Raw genomic sequence first — 19137 nt, 5'->3', positions numbered from 1 at the left:
CAACAGTTCATGAACATTAAAAACCATTTGGATGTTGCTAAATTACTAGGCAGTATGTATTTAATGAGAATGAGATGCACAATGTCACTTCTGTTGAGCTAGCCTGAATACATTATGTGGTGTTTATGCTGGTTATAGAGGACAGACAGCACTAACTTCAGAAACTGTTCTGGAGCACACCTATGCGCTGAACTAATATGAAGTATCAGGTTTGTTTTTCTCAGTTCAATGTGTCTTGTGGTTTTGACATTTTTGATCTAGTAGTAGATACTTCACAAGTAGATCAACTGTTTTGTGGAGCCAAAGCTTCAGAGGAAGGTTTTGGCCCCCTTGAAGTTAATGAGAGTTTAGTCACTGAATTTGCTGGAGCCAGAATTTCATCTGCAGTCTTCAGCAATTATATATATGATTATGGATTATCAATCTGTAGGGAAGCTGAAACTGGCTCTGCAGCTTTTCCTAGACTCATCTGGTATCTCCAATCCTGCAATACAGCTTCACAGAGGAATCTGCATGGGGTTTCTCCTAAGAAAAATCAAAGAGGAACTCCTGCAATGCAATACAAGACTGAAAAAGCATACATCTCTTCAGCTAAAATAGCAATGCTCTTTCACATATAATGGGGTCACTGTTTCTCTGCTGAGTTTCTCATATCATTGATACTTACCAGCTGGGTTCCAATTCGATGATAAAATATCAGCACTTTAAAATCCTAGCAATGAGAGAGTTTCAAATCACAAAAATTTCAGTCCTGTTAGTTGAAGTAAGTCTTTTGTTACTTTCTGTCACTGCTGATACTTTTTCTTAGTAATAGGAAGCTTCAATTCAACTCTGAAGTTCTCCCCAAATCCAGTATTTCACTGTCCAGGGCCAATGCTTTTTCACATCACAGGAGATCTGTTGAGAGGAATGTGTCCTCAGGGTGAGGTGGGAGGACTGAGCCTGGATCCGGATAACCCAGGTTCAGTTTCCAGGCTCTGAGACAGACTTTTTGTGTGTGACAGATACTATTTCTGTCTCATGGTCTGGTCAACATACTAGTGAAAGATACTCAGATACTTCAGTGATTATGATAAAAGAACTGATGTAGAGAGAGTTCTCAGGCACGTCATTAGTTTTTCTTTGCTTCAGTTCTTCATTGTGCAAATGAAAAGAGTAAACATCATCCATTTAGACTGAGAGCTGCCTGAAAAAGGGACTGTCATAGTCGATGTGTCAGCAGTGTCCAGAAAATACCACTATGATCTGAATAGGAATCTATAGGCATTGTTCTGTTAAATCATCTACCTCCAATGATAGTTCTGGATATGGTTAAGAGGACTAGGGATTGGAAATAGTAATTTCTTGTTGGCTTTTTTATTATTATTTAAGGTAGACTTGAGATATCTTTTTTTCTGTTTGAGATGTGCTGCCGAAAATAGTACGAATATTGCAGTTGAATCTTATTTTCATTATTCTTTCTCAAGCTCTGGCCTTTAAGAACGCAAGCAGAACTGATACCTATACAAGGAGGTGGCAAAGGTCTTGTGTAGTCTTCTGAAAACAGTCCTTTTTGGTTTGCATGGCATAGTGTCAGAAAATGCATCAGGAAGGTATAGTTGATAAAAGAGAATGAATGACATGACTCAGTGTGGGAGCCAGAAATAACCTTTTGACTGGGCTTGTTCACCTAGCCAGAAATTATCAATATATTGAAAGTGTGATTTTTAACCATCTTTAAACAGAAAGGTGCAGTCTGCCTGGACATATCTTTATGTCAAAATACATAATTTTGGTGTGGATACATTAATAAAATGAAATGATCCAATATTAAAATCAGTATCCATACAGTCTTACATAATTTAACTGTATCAGTTTAGATTTTTAGCACACTAGTGAGCCTTGTTTGGGTTCATTGTCTACAGAGCCTACATTGTAAATACCACCATTACAGAAACTTTGTTTCCCAGGATCCTAAGTTCACGACTCTCCACAATCTGTATCTTCTCTTCACTGAACTACTTAGTCTCTTCTGAATTTCAGTCTTGCTCGTCACTCTGGTCTGGGTGAAGTGTGTTTCCACTGCTTTTAAGATTTAGAATAAATGACAGGCTGCTACAAAGGGTTTAACAGGGGAGGCAGTAATACTGAGTGCTGTTTCAGCTACGGAAAGAGTGGCACTACCAGGAAACTTGCATTCTGATGAGGAGCTGATCGTCATGCTGGGTGGATGGAGCTGTGTACAGAAGAAAACTAGTCAGTCAAAATGACCTTTTCCTACCTTTTCTCTTCTACACAAGGGGGAAGTCACAGGTGAGAAATCTTGTTTTATTAACACAGTATGAAGTTGGGAGAAGAGAGAGCAGGATAAAACAGATTAGATTTAGGCTTCACTGGTAAATCTAGAGGTGGCTCAGCTGCTGCATGTGAGGGAGAGGTTCCTGTCAGCTGCAGATCTCCCAAGAGGCATTGTTTGCTGAGCTTCTGTGATGAGAAGGTTCAGAGCTAGTGTCAGTCTGGATGGTTCATTAGTTTAAATGTCTAGTTTTGGGAGGTATGTTCTCAAGCAAAGGCTTCTAAATATAAAATAGTCTTGTGAAGTTTTCATCTTATGAATATTCACTTGTTGAATTTACATTTTGTTTTTCATCTCTGAGCTTCTAGAACAGAGCCTTACACAGAGGACAGCCCTCCCGTCTGTCTGAATAAACTCTCTGACGGAAAGATTTTTGCAAAAACAGTGCCTTGCTGTTCAATATGTCTATACTATCTAACACTTTGAAGACCCAGCTATTGTCACTTGCAAGCTCTAATAATCTAGGACTTGAGGAGAATTTTGATCTCCTGTGCACCCTTGAATGCCTTGACTGAAGTGGTGGAGGTGAAGGTGGAACTGATAATACAATTTTGCCTGGAGAGATTAAGGTTATTTGGGTAGCTGTTCTCAGCACAGAAAGTTCTTGATGCGCTTGGGAGAGAGCAAACACATCTGACACGTGCTTGTTGGGCATTTGGAGTGGATGCTTGGGAACTACAGGGAGGACTATGTGTTAGGGTGGAGGGTTATCACTAGAGCTTGCAGAGATACCTGCCTTCTCTATCTAGATGTGCTCACCGTGGTTCATGACCTCTTCTGAGAACATTAGCTATTGCTGTTAGTCCTGTGCTTTCATACACACTGCAATCATTCAAAAAAGAATGAAATACATAAAGAAGGGTATTCATTCTTCCCTACTCCCTTGCAATACTCTTGGATGCTTGATTGCTTCTAGGCAGAGGGTTTGGTATACTGTTCTCATTTACTTTCTTTTTTCAGCTATATATCAAGTTATTTACTAATCTGGCTTCATATGGTGGCTAATGGAACAGAATTGATGCAATTCCTCAAAAAAAAAGGCTTTTAGCCAATAGATTCTAATTAAAGCAACCCCCTTCTTTTTTTCAGAGGAGGAAAAAAAAACCCTTCAAAGAGCCTACTTTCTTTGTATCAGATGAATACATATGCAATAATTTGCCAGCCTGATGGAGACAGAAGTTGAAATATGCTTGCAGCAGTTATATTCAACCATATGTAAGTCCTGGCACTACCTGGAGCTTATTTCTCCTACAGGGTGATATTTCTACCATGTAATCTTGCTGCTTCCTGCTGTAGGCAGTATTAGGGAGAACGTGTCAGAAAACTTGTCAAAATGGCTTTCTGTTAGAAGATTCCATTTTAGTTATGCCCATGGGAAGAAATGCATAGATTTAGTTGAAAATTCATAGTTCTTGGGTTTGACCAGCTTGAGTTTTAGGGACAAGTCCATATGCGCTATTGCAGAAGCACGTGCATTTACAAATCCTACCCTCAGGTTCTCCAGGGAGACCGTTTCTTTGATCTTGCCTGCTTCTTCCATGTGCTTAGCTGCTCAAGCAGATATGGAGGAGAGGAGCTTTTCCTAGTAGAGCTCTGCTTCCAGGGGGAAAAGAAAAACCACCACCACACCTATAAACATTATTATGGAAACTAACCAATTAAATTGCACATGTGAAGTAGGTTCTCAGTGACCAAAGCTAGGTACAGCTGTGAAAATGGTGGGAAGGGGTCTGGGATGTAGTTAAGCAGCTGCACTGCCATGATATGATGTGGACTGCTCGTTGTACTGGCTGGGTCTCATCTGCTGGTGGGGGGGGAATTACCTTATCTCTAAAACTCATCTCCCTTCCAAATCTACCTGTAATGTCAGACTGAGAAATCAGTGCTTAGGAGAACAAAGAGTCATTGCAAATACAGCTTCAAGTCCAAGTGCCAGGAGCATTTTTTTTTTTAAACTTCCTTCTGGATTAGTGAATCTACTTAACAAGCCTTACCAAGGTCACTCATTGTCTGACCCACAGCCATCCCCGGGAGGAGAGGGCAATGGAATGAATGAATTGCAGCTAATACTAGCGTCAAGACTTGGTGAAAAGACATGGTGGATAAGTGTGCAGGAGGCTCAGTACATGAGAATCTCTGATTTTCTTCCCTCTATAACTGTCCCTGTGCTTCAGAACAGCTCTTAATAATTCCTTTCCCTTACTGTCCTAAAGACCAAACCGCTTCTTACTCCGCGCTTGGAGCATTTAGGGTCCCTGTTAATGGGGAACCATTCCCTGTCACTATCTACAGAGCCTAATAAGTTACAGCTCTGAAAATCCTTCCTGTCCAACATTCCCTGGTTTAAAAAAAAATAAAATAATCCTTTCTCTGTCTCTCCCTTTCCTCCTGGTCCCTTGGACCTGAACTGGCTGTATCTGTGAAGCTCCAAAGCCTGTAAGTGATGCTGTTTGCGTCTGAGTCAGAGAGGCTTTTAAATCTGAGTGTAAAATGAGACTCCTACAGCAGTAAACAGAGTGATCATATACCTCCTTTGAAGTTACCATTTAAATAACCTCCAGGGCTTTACTAATGCAGGAATCGAGCAAGAGGAAATAATTCCCTTCTTCTCCCCCCTCCCGCTTCTCTCTCCAAAGCAGGGAAGATGAAAATGAATTCCCTGGCAGAGAAGAGACACTGGTTTTCAGGGTATTGCAGAAGAGATGAATGGCTCTCACTTGCAGCTTAGTTAATGAGTCAGCACATATTCATTCATGGACACAATTTATTAACCCATAAACACTGCAGATGATGGTGTTATCGCTGTGATAAAGTAATTTTAATTTGCTGTGTAATTTATAAGGTAGCTGCTGCATCAGAGGGAAGCCTGTGTCTGCTCATGTGTCCAGGTCCTGGCTTGGTGCTAGGGAGGGAAGAGAGGATCAGGGAAACAAAAAGGAGGGGTCGTAGCAGGCTATGGGAGCTGACCTGGTTGCAGACCATTTGTTTGCTGGTTCCTCACCCGTGCAGGTTGTTCCTGGTGCTGGTAATTCATGAAAAGGTGGATGTGTGTTTTTAGGCCTCCAGCTCTGCATCTGAATTGATGCATGGATTTTTCCTGAAGGCAGACAGACACAGAGCAAGAGCACAAGTGAGCGTGCATGACATCTGACAGCACTGGAGGGGCGTTCTGTGATGTGCTGGCAATGAGGTCATCCTGTGCTGAATGGGATACTGTAATGTTGGATGGCAGCATTATATGCTCTTGTGATTATAGTAGGGTCTTCTCTGTGGGCTGATGGCATATGGCTTCCAAATATGAGCGTAGTGTAGTCTTCTGAGACCTTTGTAGTTAGTGTGTGTTGCAATGCTGTGATGGGACAGCTTTCCAGTGAGATGCAGCTTTACCCGGTACTAGAAGGATTGGGAACTGAGAAATCTGGAGAAGTAACACTCTTACTTGCCTGGATATTACTTGTTTGCCAGGTAGTTTAACTAGTCAATACCTAAATGAGTTTACTCCTTTGTTAAGTGATTTATTAAATAGTAAGATTTATTCAAATAATTAAATAGACTTTATTAGTGTAGTGTATTAGCTGGAGAATGCCCTAAAGACATCTTAGTGTAATTCTGAAGTTTACCAAGCTGCCTGAGGTCAATTTCTCCTGGGATCAAAGATGCAGTGCTCGTGAATTTCTGCGTTTTCAGACTGCTCTTAATCAAGTGTTTGGGGCTTATCTTTCACAAGGTGAAATACGTGCTTGCCTGAACATGCTACTAGCCAGTCCTTGGCCTGACTGAAAACGTAGAGAGTTTCCAAGGCAATTATACCTGCACTAATCATAATTTGCTCCTTAATCTAGGAGTATCTGTCTCTATGTCTGTGTTTATGTTAAGTTGCTGAACAATTTGATTAGGTGCTTTGAATAAACTGTGTAATTATGTGATAGCTATTCCTGATGCATACATTATTTTCATTATCTAAGTTAGCACCGCCCATTGTTGTAGTGCAATAACGCTTAGAGGCTGCTATTAGAACTGGAGCTCTGTTGTGCTAGATACCGTACAGACATACAGGAAGCTGCAGTCTCTGTCCTGTACAGCTTTACTGTACAACAGCCCATTATAGCACCCTTACAGACATTAGTGCCCCAAATAGTTCCGTGGGTTCCATAGTGGAAATGGCCTAGCAGACCTTTTAACCTGTGAAGACAGCGGTGTTCCTGAATTCACCTTTGTCCATGTTCTTCCAGCATTATCAGCGCTGAGGCTTGGTAGACAGAATTTTAGGAAATGATAGTTTCAAGTGTGCTTGGAACTGGCCACTTCTGCTTTCTCAGTGAGTCCTCCTGAGGGTGGACTTTAGAGCCAGGCCATCCTCTTTCATATCCACAGCATGGGTTTCTGTTTTCTCAAATGCATTTTGTTGCAAGCTGAATTCTTTCCCAGCTTTTTTTGTACTTCGCCAGATTCCCTTGACCTTGTGCCAATCAATGATGAATTGTACAAGTCCCCATTGAAAACACTGCAGAAGCCAGAGGAATGCCAGCCTTACTGTGTTGTTAAGTCAAAATATTTTAAGCTTAAGACTGATGGGTATGATTCTTCTATTTCAGTCTGCTCCTTTAGATTAAAAAGCTGCTAAAAGCTTTGGCTTGTCTTGATGCATCTGCTGCTTCATGACCAATGAACGGCATGTCCAGGACTGGAGGCTGTGGGTAGGAGGATGATATTTTGTGATAAATGTATCTGATGGTGTTTTATGTTCAGAAAGTTTTTTAAAAGCCTTCTACAGCAAATGATCAATCTGTTAGAGAGATTGCTGAAATAACATCTAGCACTCCTTTGACTTTGAGGAACAAGTCAAGTCTAAAAAGACCATAGACCTCTAACATACGCAAAGTCACTTTTTGCTTATGCCTCTTTCTTGCCTTCTTCTCTGCGGTGCTGTTACTGTGTTAGATTGGCTGTAACTGCAGAATATCATGCTGTAATATGTTATGTATCAGATCTCTCATTAATTCTGTAACACTTTTTACAGTTTTGTGGCTATATAGTTAAATCTGCAAAGCATTTATATGAAAAACTATAAAATAACAGATTATTGTTATTTTTCACTTGCCCTGCATTCAGTTTTCAGTGTCAAAGGTTCAATGAACCAGATTCTGTGGTGATGGGAATCAATGGTGGTAGAGTTGATTGATTTGAATTTAATGGTATGAGAATATGAGGATTTCCTGAGTAAACTGGAAAGCTGGAAACATGCTCAAAGACATAGCTGGTAGAGCCAGTCTGTAAAACCTTTGAAATGATGAAAAGGCATAAATATCAGGCTGCTTCTTGTGAGACTGTTGTGATCTGTCACAGCACCAGTGGTAGAAGGAGGAGAGATGCAGAGGCTACAAAAGGCAACTCATATTTCTGGAAACGACTGGTGGGATTTAGAACTGGTTTTAGCTCACATGAAATTATGGGACTGAGGCCAAGCCCTATTTATGGAATTTGAGGTTGACCCATGGCTAGGATTAAGGGCTTGGATTTGATTTAGTTTAAATCTGAGGCTGAACTTAGTTGACATCTACTGGTTGGGATTCTAGGAAATTGAAGGGAGCTTCATTGGCTGATGTGAAATTAAGTTTTCAAATACTGGTGGGAGATCAAATACATTTGAGCCATGTTCCAACAGCAAAACAGGAACCCAAACTTGTGACATTGAGGTCTGACCTCAACACCCTAGTTTCTCCTGCGTTTTGGAACTCAGGCGGGGGCGGAGAAGAGAAAAAGATGTCTGGCAAATAGGGGTTCAATTGGTTTAATATACAGACTATTTTGCTGCAGTCTAACTGGAGCTTCTTATTAAGAACCTGATGGCACTTCTGAACAGGGAGAGCTGCTCCCTTGGTGGGGGCAATCTCCAATCATACACCAACATTGCTTTTGACATATTTATGACTCCAATAAAATCTCCCATCTGGTATATTTTAAAATAAAATTGAAAATTTATCACTTTCCTTTAGTTGGTTTGTCGTTCTCCCTGAGAGAAGATAGCCAGGCTGAGATTATTGCATCGGCAGCCTGTCAGCTGAGGTTAGGCTGAGGTGTGATTTAAATTTCAATACTTTCCACATTACAGCTGTCTGGGGTGGGGAAATTACAAGGAGAAAAGCAGAGAACCTGTTATTTTTATTCATTAGTCTCTCCTGATTTGTTTTGTTTTTTCTTTTGGTTAGTTCTGCTCACCACGTAGGGCACCTGGGGAAAAAAGATACTCCCCATTTTTCTGGATTTCCCCAACCTTTGCTTGGTCAGAGGCACTTGGGAGGGGATGAGGAAGAACCTGAGTGTGTCTCCCCCTTTGCTTTATTAGCCTGGGTTGTGATAGCAGAAAGAGATCCTTCTCCTCTGCAAGTTTATAGCATTTATAGAACCTGACTTAGAGACTAACTTTTGGCAGAGTGGAGCGAAGGGAGCAGCGTTGATTCACATTTCCCTGACGAAGGGCCAAGGGAGAGATGCAAGTGGCATCTTAACTTGGACAGCTGTATCTAAGCAAGTCTAGATTTCATCACAACAGAGAGAAGTGGACATTTCTGGAAGCAGGAGCAAACATGCTGTGGATGTGCCTGGCTGTTTCTAAGCCTTTATGATGAGTTTAGGCCAGGCACTTCTAAACGGTCTGCGATAGGTGAAGTGAATGGCCTGCCACAGGATTTCTTTGCGTGTCCATAGCTGAAGTGGGTCTGGAACTTGAAGCAGCCGAAGCGGAGTGCAGTGTTAGCTGCAGGCCAGAATCTGGCCCCCAGTGGATCACTGGGATTTCACATTTAGCCTGTAGTGGATAGAAACTGGAATAGGGGTGACATGTGAATAAAGTGCTTCCTCGCAAAATTATATGCAAATCTTTCTGAAGTGGACGACTGTGTCTAGGCCTTATGGAACCCAGGCGTGCAGCAGTGTATTCTGCTAGATGCTTTTGATTAATACTGGAGTCATGCCTGGCTGGCTGGTCTGGCATTGCCCACTGATGCGTTTGATTAAGTGCATTTGTTTCTGTTTAGATACTCAATCATCTGACTGTAAAATTATCAGAGGTCTTATCTGGGCAATACAAGGGAGTAAAATGCCCGTATTCTCCACCTCCTGCAATTGCTTCATTGCTCAGATTGTGACTCGAGCTACAGTGGGACTTGTGACTGATGCCCTCCGCTGTAGTTGTGTAGGTAGTAAGGTGGGAGGGCACAGTAGTGATTAAGATGCCTGTGTAAAGGTTGCAGTAGTTTACCCCCCCAAGCTCAAATCCCGGGTCCCCTAGTCAGGGGGAAAGAATGGGAGAATTGCAAATGAATCTTCCAATGGTTCCTTGTCTGATGCAGCAGCATGGCAGTCCTGACGCAGTAGCTTGTGTAGTTATAGGCTAGCTCCGGGGAATTACATCCAGCAAGGCAGGTGCTTGCTCTGGGAGAAGATTAAATCCTATGCATGGTTCATGGTATTGAACATATTTTACAGGTATTTTACAGGTATTGAACCTCTGTGGGGCCAACTGGGACCTCAGACCCACTGATCTATGTGCTGTGGTGTGCTCTGAACGACGGGGTAAAATGCAAGCCTCAGCGCATCAGGATTGTTAAATGCAGCCTTCATTTAAGACATGACTGATTTCCTAAGGAGAGCATCTAAAACCTTTCTGCACCAGTTATGTATTTGGGCAGTTGTATAGTGTGTTCCTCACTTCTAAAATGTGCATTTTGGGCTCCTTATTATGTGCAAGGGGCTTTTGTTCTTCTGATGTATATTTGTGCAGGTGAACATATGGTTAAGGATCTGCCCGTGTGCATTTGAGCACAACATTAGTGTATGGATAAGCCTTTTGGGAGTACTGTGTTTGTTTATGGCGCTGTGCTTTCACCGGCATACATTTTGTACACACACAGTGCATATGTGTGCGTCACTTCATTTAATTGTTCTGTTTTCCTGTTTTCTGGACTGAACAATTAAGGGTGGTTTTTTGAGTGTGTCAGGTATATTATTTCCTTTCACAGCAATTGTACATTTGCTAATGTCACATTTATTCTAAATGGATATACAGGTGCAATTCTTGATTTGGTAGACCTAAATCTTTGTTACATGGAATGAATGGATGTCTTGTTTGCATGCTCAGTGTACTCCCTCGGTACCCGTGCTTTTGTGGTCTATAGAAATAAGAGGTGCTTTGCACTGAAAATAACCTGTGCCTTCCTTATGTGCTGTAAATGTGTGTTTGTGAAGGTGGGGATTATAGCATGTGTGTGCTCAGTGTGTAGTAAAAGTGTGGTTTATGTCTAAAAATCAATGTGCTCAGTTTCATATTTGTGCAGTGTAAGCACGTATTTTCCTGCATTGGCTGGCAGAGTTACAGAAGTGTTGAGTCTTCATATTGTTAAAATAACAGAGGAGTTGTCCACATATTTTCTGATTTTTTAAAACGTCCTCCGGCTTCCATGGTTTAAATTTCTAAGTGTGTGTCCAAGTGATATATGTCAAAACATCAGGAAGGATATTTAAGCAGTTATGTCAGTGGAATGGAACAAAGTCATGAGTTAATGCTTTTCTGATGCTATATAAAAGGGAAAATGGTGAAGAAGAGCCACAAGTAAAATACAAAATGAACAAGATCAACCAAGGTAAAGTCAGGAGGTTTGTTCTTAAATTGGACACATCTACAGCAAAAGAATTCACATGACTATATTTCTATTTTATGCCATCCTATGATCATAGCATCCTGTCCCAGATCTCACACCCTCTAGGGTCAGTCCCCAGGAACCAGGAAGGATGATGTAGCCCTCCTAACCGCATTGCTTCCTCTTGGCTGTCCTGTCAGGTGCTTTGAAAGTGAGTCAAGGCCTTCATTATCCCACCATTTCTTTTCAATGACATTTTAAAAGACCTGACACGGAGTAGGAATGATTGAAGCGCCTGCTGCTTTTCTCTGTAATTATCCAGTTTCCTTGTTGGGGCTGAAATTATTGCCCTGCAAGAGTGCAACGTCCCTATTACCGCGTAAGAGCTAGCCAAACACAAACCTGCCTGGCTGCAACTAGCGCCATTCCACATATTCAGACATAAAAATGGTTTTCCTTGGCTGCTGGGCTGTACCGTGGAGTACGTGACCCAGACTGGAGCGGTGGAGCTGGAGGGAAGGTGGTATGTGGCTGGAGAGGCAGCGCGCTTTGACGTGGCTGGGAAAAGGAGAGAGGGAGCACAGTGGGAGGAGATGGGCAGAGAACGGGGATGGCAGGAGGCAAGCAACGCCAAAGGATGGGACAGTGCTCTGCAGGCGAGGATCAGAGGGACACAGCACGGCTTCGGGAACAGGGAACTGTGACTAGGCTGGGGGAGGTCTCCAGCCTGCAGGGTCCGTGCACCGAACTGAACAACAGTGAAGCTCCCTGCACAATCAGCGGGAGGTGGTGACATGCTAGGAGATTGCTAGGGGATGGGTACAGGTGGCTTATCTTCTTTTTTTTCTGCGTGTTTCTCTTTTAATGGTAACAGTAGTACACTAAAACAAGGGAGTATGGTCCTTGAACTGTAATTAGTCCTCAAACAGCCTTGGCTATGGATTGCCCAACTGCAGGCCTTGCCTGTAGCCTGTGGCAAGAGTAGGAGAACACAGCCAGGAGGACAAATGAATAAATATGGGAAAAATGAAAAATGGGTTGAAGTCAGAGGCATAAAATGATAGTTGAGGAGAAGTCTAACTCGATTATGGAGTGCCTTCTGCAGCGTATGCTTTTTAGAAGGTGTTCAAGGAGCGTCTGCAGCCATCGCCAAGGGAAAGTAGATCTGGAGATATGAGGAAACACAAAAACTGGAAACAGCTAAGCTTTCTCAGCCTTTTAGCAAAAGGCAGGAGTGTGCCAGGGATGGTGTGAGACACCAGAGGGAGCTGACAGGGATTCCTGTAGGTATTCGTTGCCCAGCTGCTGTTTTGGCGTCAGATCCTGAAGAGTCAACTAATAGCCCTGTTGCTCAAGGACTGTCCTTCTGCAGTCTGTCGAGTTCCCCATCTCCACCTGGACTGTAAATTCATGTCCAGGATGGATGCTGGAGTGTTAGTGGATGTGCAAGGTGAGAGAAGGAGGGGAAGAACGGGAGGATTAGGCTGAAGGATCAATGCAGTAAGTGACTTCCACACTCCGAGAGCTTGCAAGCGCTCTCTATAACAAGGAAGGGGGTAAAGAGAGGTCTGCGTCAGGTGGATAAACCATATCTCAGCCTACGGCGTTTTCATGGAGCTCAGCTCACACCCCAGCTGCCTGGCCCTCTCTTCCCTTGGCAACACATGCTGCCTCTCCCCTGCCCCCTCTCCCTCCAGTTCCTTGTGACAGGCTTACAAATCCCGGGACCCCTGGTGCTGGAATGGCATTTTGGCCCAGCTGGAATTGTTTATAAGCGCAAAGCTTTGATGCTGTCTCCAAAGCCTCTGGAGAGCTGAGAAGGGCTATTTTTCATGTGATGCTTTTGGAGAATGCTATGGGAAAAGGTCAAGGGACAGAGTGGGAACGAGCAGGTCACATACTCTTTGGTTTAGGGCACCACGACAACATCGATTCTTTAAGATCTCAGAGCCTGCTTTGTAAAAATAAGCACCTCTCACTGAGCTGCCTGGGAAAGAACAGGGGCACGCCTCCCCAAGCGGATGGTCGCTGCCTTCCTCTGGGTTTGTTCTCTTGCCTCAGCAATTGCTGTGTCTCAGCGTCCCTGTGAACCAGGCAGATCCCTCAAACTGTGCAGCATTTTAAAAAGCCTCTTTGCTTGCCACTTTGACCTTTGTAATTCAAGGAGAAATTCTGTAAGGGCAGGGGCTGCACCTGACACAGATGGCTGTCCTTTAGTGGGGTCTGGGCGCAGTGCTGCAGGATTCCTTAGTCCATCCCCACGTCACCGTGCTGGGTCTGTGGGCAAAAAGAGCTCAGGGCTGAACAGCTATTTGACCTTTGGTTTTGCACATGTTATCTTTGCTTATTTAAATTGGGGTGGGGGGAAGCAGTCTAACAAAGATTGTCCTTTTTCCTTTCTTCCCCTGTGATGCACACATACTACAGACGTCAGCCGGCGTGTGGGGAGTGTGTGAAGGAACAGGAAGCAGAGGGGTGAGGTGGCAAGTAATTTACATTGGAAATATAAGCTGAATGTGCGTTTCCCTTCTCTGCTGCCATCAATCACTCAGATTTCCTGTACGCTACGGAATCGAGGAGTGGAGTTCGCTTGCTTCCGACTTCCCCCGGGAATGGAAACACTCATTTGTTTCACCGCCTAGAAATGCTGATTACTCAAAACATTTATTGTTTCAGAGACACAGGCAGTTCTGAAGCTGAACTTTTCAGCTTCCTCTTATCTGGTCTTCAGATATGTCTTTAGATGTCCTGCAGACCTGGAGAATCACTCTGCTGGTGCTCTCACTCTGTTAGAGATGTAAAGGTGCTGCTGCAGTAGTACAGAAAAGCCCATGGCCAGCTGAGCAGATGCTTCACTGCAGAGCACTGGGAAATACCCTCTGTTCCCTGTCAGACCAGTTGCTTTAACTTGTTCATGTGATCTGCCACCTGATCCAGTGAGGTGAGGTTTTTCAGAGGCCCAAGTCCTGCTTGTCATTGGAAACCTTTTAGTGACTATTTTATGGGGCTAACAAATCTGTTGAGAGAAAATTATAGTGGGGGATGATGTGGAATAGATCAGCCTGTGTTCACTGTTTAGCTCTGTTGAAAGGGATGAGGACAGTAGTACAAACAGTGTGGGACTGAGAGAGGAATACAAAAGGAAGAAAAACAGAAATAGAAGGAAGGAGCAGGACAAACAGGAAAGTGAATGAAAAGACTGTCTCTATAGCAAGTAGCAAAAATGAAATTAGCGTGGAAGAGTTCAGATAACCTTGCCTGCTGAAGAGGCACAACAGAAAATACCCAGCTGTGTATTCATTCACCTGGTGATAGTGCTAAGGTCTGGCATACTTCGGTTTTCAGATGGTATCTGGTGTCTGATGAAGAAATGTCTTCCTCTCATTTAACAATCTCTCACTAGCCAAATTCTTGTCCTGCAGAGGAGGTGCTGACTTAATTCTTACATGGGGGCAGTCAGGCTGTGGACAGTTTGGGACTCATGGGTAACCAAGGGGATGGGGCACTATAAAACTCCTGTGTGACTTCAGCAGCCCTTGTTTGGTTATGGCATGGTGTCTCTGAAGCTTCTGTGATATGGCTGGGACTAGGATGTTGTTAGTATTCAGTTCAGTTGCTGTAATAAAGAGGCTGATGAGGCACCGTGTTCTTGGAGCACGGTTGTGGCCAGGAAACTTCTCCTGGCTGTGGGGGACTGGAGCCCCATTCCCTGGGGGTGTGAGCTCAGCAGCTTTTATGAGCTCAGCCACTGTGGGTCTGGGCAGTAACTCACAGGGGAGACCTGTCGGGAAAACCCAAGGGCTGGAAGGAAATGCTGCTGATGACTCAACAGGCAGAGCTCTTCCCTCTGTTGATGTTGGAGCTGAGCCAGACAGACACATCCCTCCATAATTACCTACTAGTTACTTATAGTTCATGTTTTGTAACCACTGGAGTTCTTGTTTGTTGTCCATGCATCCAGACATGCGAGGCTAGAATCCATACCATGAAATCTGGTATCGCACTGGTGCTTGCAGCCTCCAGGAAGCAAGGATGTGTTTGCCTCTAGAATGAGACATGTTTGGCCCACGTGTACACATGTCTCAGGCATGTACAGATGTCGTGACTGCGCAGACAGATCATGGACAGTGTTCATTGCTGTGGCTCCGTCTGTGTTCCGCTGGCCCAGGAAGGGCTGCGTGTGGGATTGCATGCACATAAAAACCCAGAAAGATGTGTCATTAACCACTCAGTTCGAGACTGGTGAGAGGAGATGATGTGAGGTGTTAGTGGTTTGGTGTTCTGGGGCACTGTGGGGTGCTTAGGTAGCATGGATGGGGGAAGGGATGTATTTGGATGACAAAAACATCATGATGGAGAAAAATCTCTGATGTGGCCCATATTACACAAGAGAGACCCTTAGTGGTCACCTGGAGAAAAACTGGTGATGAGTTCAGTGCTGTGTGAATGGTTTGTTTTCTTTTCCATTTGCTCATTTCAGACATGAAGTCATGTAATAACTTTAACTCCAGAAATAAAATAAGCTTCAGTTTCAAGTGGTTTAACTGCAGTGCATCGTTTCACTTTTTTTTTGTTTCTTAATGACCCACTTTGAAATGGAGAGGTGTTTTGTAGAACTGACACATTTTCAATCCGTATTGATTGTCATATGATATGGGTGTATTTCATTGCAATTGCTGCCTTACTCTGAGAAGTTATTACTTCAGATCTTCTTGTAAATCTGTTTCACCTGCTTTTGTGCTTCCATCCAGCCACACTGGCTACCTCTTCTCCCTTGCTCCCCACCAGCCCAGTGTCTAAGTGTAGCTGAATTTGCTGAATGCCTTTAGCTGACCTGATTTTGCAACACCCTCATCCACCTTGCTAGCAAATGCACAGATAATCTGCTTGCTCCTATAGGAATTATTTCTATGTAATTAGTCTCTTTGCTGTGACTGGCGGTGGGATCAGCCCACCCATGCGTTGGATACGTTCTGGCTGTGCAGCAGCACTGCCCTCCTGTCCCAGCAGGGATGCTGACACACATGGGCTGCCCTGTGCTTTTGCCTCTGACAGCTGTTTGTGAGAACAGCCTCTCTAGAATTTATTCAGGTAACAACCAGCAGCAGGAAAATCATCCCAGCTCCTGTGTTCTTCATGGGGTTTGCTCACTGTCATCTCTGTGGTCAAGGACTGCTGCCTTCCAGGGGATCTGCTGTTGTAGCTTGATAAATGACAGGCTGTGAATTGGAAAAGATGAGCTGGGCATCTTGAGGGGTGGCTCATTTTTGGTAAGTCACTTCGGGTAAATCACGTGTAGATGTGCAGAACAAGGATAATGGTCTGACTCACCTTTGCAAAGAGCTTAGAGAACTCAGCTGAAAAGTGTCTTGAAAGAGCTATAGTGACTTGCCGCCTTCTGCCACCCCTGAACTCCAACAAAGACAGACTCTCAAGACCTCCCTCAGGACTGCCAGCAGGATTTCTACTGGTCGTCTAGGAGGGAGCACAGCAATATATTGCAGGGCTTTTGCTTATTCCTCTGTCTCTTCCAGTGGTGTTCAGCAGGGGTACACAAGGTACCACAAAATCATCATTGCCATCATTAGGTTGCTGTGTGTAATCACCACTCTGTGTGTTCACTAAGTCAGCTCTTTCCTGACTTCTACAAGTAGAGCTGACTGATCAAACTAAAATGATTCTGCAAAAAAACTAGAAAGCTGAAATTTCTTTTCAGCCCAAATTCCCTTCTGCATTGTTTTTATTATTGTCTATCAGTGCTATAAGTAGTAAGTTTTTGGTGGTCATGAGCTGTTACTGCACCAAGAAAAGCTGCAAATGATGCTGCATACAAACAGGTGATGGACAGATGGGCTTAGAAGAGCCACGGGATCCCAAACAACTCTGTAGCTGGATAAAGGATTCCAGTAGAGACCAGACCTTAAGGTTAGTGTCTTGATCACTGTTAGACCTCTTCACAGAACATCCAGTTCTCATGTCTGTGGGAGACAGTGTGTGTGAAGCAAGTGGCGGTTGTTTCCTTAAGGTCCTCCTCCACTGTGCCTCTCTTGATATTCCTGCTGACACAGATTTGCCTCTCTTGCTCAGTTTCAGTGCACCTGCTCATATAAACTAGGCTGCGCAGGTTTTGCTCAAGCTGAGCTTGTGTATAACAGAAGCAGCACCCAAAAGCATATTCATAAGCTGAGAGGGGTCATTAGTATGCAAAGTGAAGCCTGACTGAAGGAGCTCCACAGGTGGCCCACAGAAACTCCTCACTAAGTGAAGATGTGCCTTTAGTTAAAGGTCAAATCAACTGACACAGGAAACTGCAGGGATATTTTAGAGAGGTAGCAGTCGAACAGGAGGCTTTCCTATCAGATCTAGATATTCAACCTACCTGTGTATCATTCTTATATACTCAGTATGAACCTACCTATCTACTTACCTATGCTAAAGGCATTGCACTCAGATTCAATATCACAGAAGACAAGCAGACTTGAAATGTGAATTACCACATTATGTTCTGCTTGAGCCTCCAGGACAAGCTGCCTTGTCTTCACTCCTGCTTTATCCGGAGTTAACCAACTTGGGTTAGTCAACCTTCATTAAGAACACATATTTTCTTCTTTTTTTTTTTTTTTAAACCCATTTCTGTGTAACCACAAGGACTTTAAAGATGGGTAGGAAGGCCTTTGTGGTCAAGTTTCAGGAAGCTGGAGTGTGCCAGGTGGGAACTGGTTAGAGGGAGCTGTGTAGGAAGCTGGCAAATGGATGGAGAAACCTGAGTATTTGGGCAATGTCCACTGAGTCTGTCCGTACTTCCAGCCCGTTGTAGTGTGATGAAAAACATAGTCACATACAGTTTTTCTGTGATAGCTGCATGCCTGGAGAAGGGAGTCACTTGGTCAGAAGGATAGGTACAGATGAATTTATATCTAACGTTTGAAACATAGCTGTGATCCCTGGCAGGTTCCCCTTCCTCCCAGCTTTCTGTGTGGCACACCTCCCAAAATGCACCGCCTGGCACATTACTAATACAATTCTGTGTTCTTGGCTGTTCCCCATGGTTTAGGGGCTGCAGCATAGTCCCTAATCTTCCCCAGTGCACTTATGCAAGCAGGGCTTAAGAGGGCTGGGCAAGGCCAATGCGATTCAAGAAAAACTTGAAGTGCTCCCCAGGCCTTGTGAACTGACAAAATAACTGTGGTGAGGTTCAAAGTTATATCACAGAGAAGGCAGGGTTCCTTGGAGTCTGGGTGGGGGTTAATCAACGTATATTCATCATTAATTTATGCATGTAAGGGGGTTTTGGAGTAGAGTTGTCATGCTGGTTTTGATAATGCTAACTCTATCCACCCTGCCAGCTGCTGCAATGTCGTAGTAGTTTGTGTTGCTGCATGCAGAATTATGGTGCTTTTGTGGGAATATTATGTTCCCTGAATAGAGCCCCACAGAGCAATTTGCTTCATCCTTACAAACCCATCCAAATAACTGGCAGTGCCTTACAAATACAAAACAATTGAGAAAATAAATGTATTATACTGTACATCTGTGACAAAACAATGCTTTCATGTGCAAAGAGAGAAATGTGTTTGTTTAACTTACGGTCTCCCATTTGGAAATAAATGCGTTCATTTAAATCAAAATGGGACGTTCTTCACTATTACAGTATTTTGCATGCCAGATGTAAGAAATATGCTGCTTGAAGAGCAGACTGAAAACTTGGAATGGTTGGTATTACCAAAAGCACGCATGTGCTGGCTTATCCTAGCCACTGCCTCTCCTCCTGCACGATGGCCTCTACACCGGGGTGGGGATCTCCTGGCTTTGCGTGTGAGGGATCCATGTATAAAAGGTTCGGGAGTGTGCTCCTCCCTTGTGGGGCAGTCTGGTGTCCTGTGCGCACACAGGGAAGCTACTTTTCACCTGGGTTGTGCTCAGAAGAGAGTGCCATCAGTTGTCACGTATCAGAACTCCGCATTGCCGTGACCATGAGGCAGGCGGATTCCCTGCAACAGTTGTAGCAATCCAAAAGATTTTTGATCATTTCCAGTTTTTGTGTTAAGGAAATGTTAGTTTCATTTATATGCAGCAGTAAAAGTGTTAGATGGGGGAAATGTAATCAATAAAATACAGGTTGAGTGTTCCAATATTTGTTTTAAAACAATGTGACCCATCTTG

The 19137-nt window shown here is 43.7% G+C and overlaps 1 protein-coding gene across 1 annotated transcript in view; it reads left to right on the top strand.

Annotated features, from left to right (window-relative positions):
* Positions 1-19137, top strand: part of HMG20A (high mobility group 20A) — a 174531-nt gene that overhangs the window by 48291 nt on the left and 107103 nt on the right. Inside the window, exon 15 of the transcript XR_011049018.1 lies at positions 3425-3550. The gene's annotated coding sequence lies outside the window, so the exon portion shown is untranslated. The remainder of the gene's footprint in view (positions 1-3424; positions 3551-19137) is intronic.

This window comes from Nyctibius grandis, chromosome 11 (assembly GCF_013368605.1).
Source record: "Nyctibius grandis isolate bNycGra1 chromosome 11, bNycGra1.pri, whole genome shotgun sequence".
In the NCBI taxonomy this organism is placed as follows: domain Eukaryota; kingdom Metazoa; phylum Chordata; class Aves; order Nyctibiiformes; family Nyctibiidae; genus Nyctibius; species Nyctibius grandis.
This window is presented reverse-complemented; position numbering and strand designations above follow the sequence as displayed.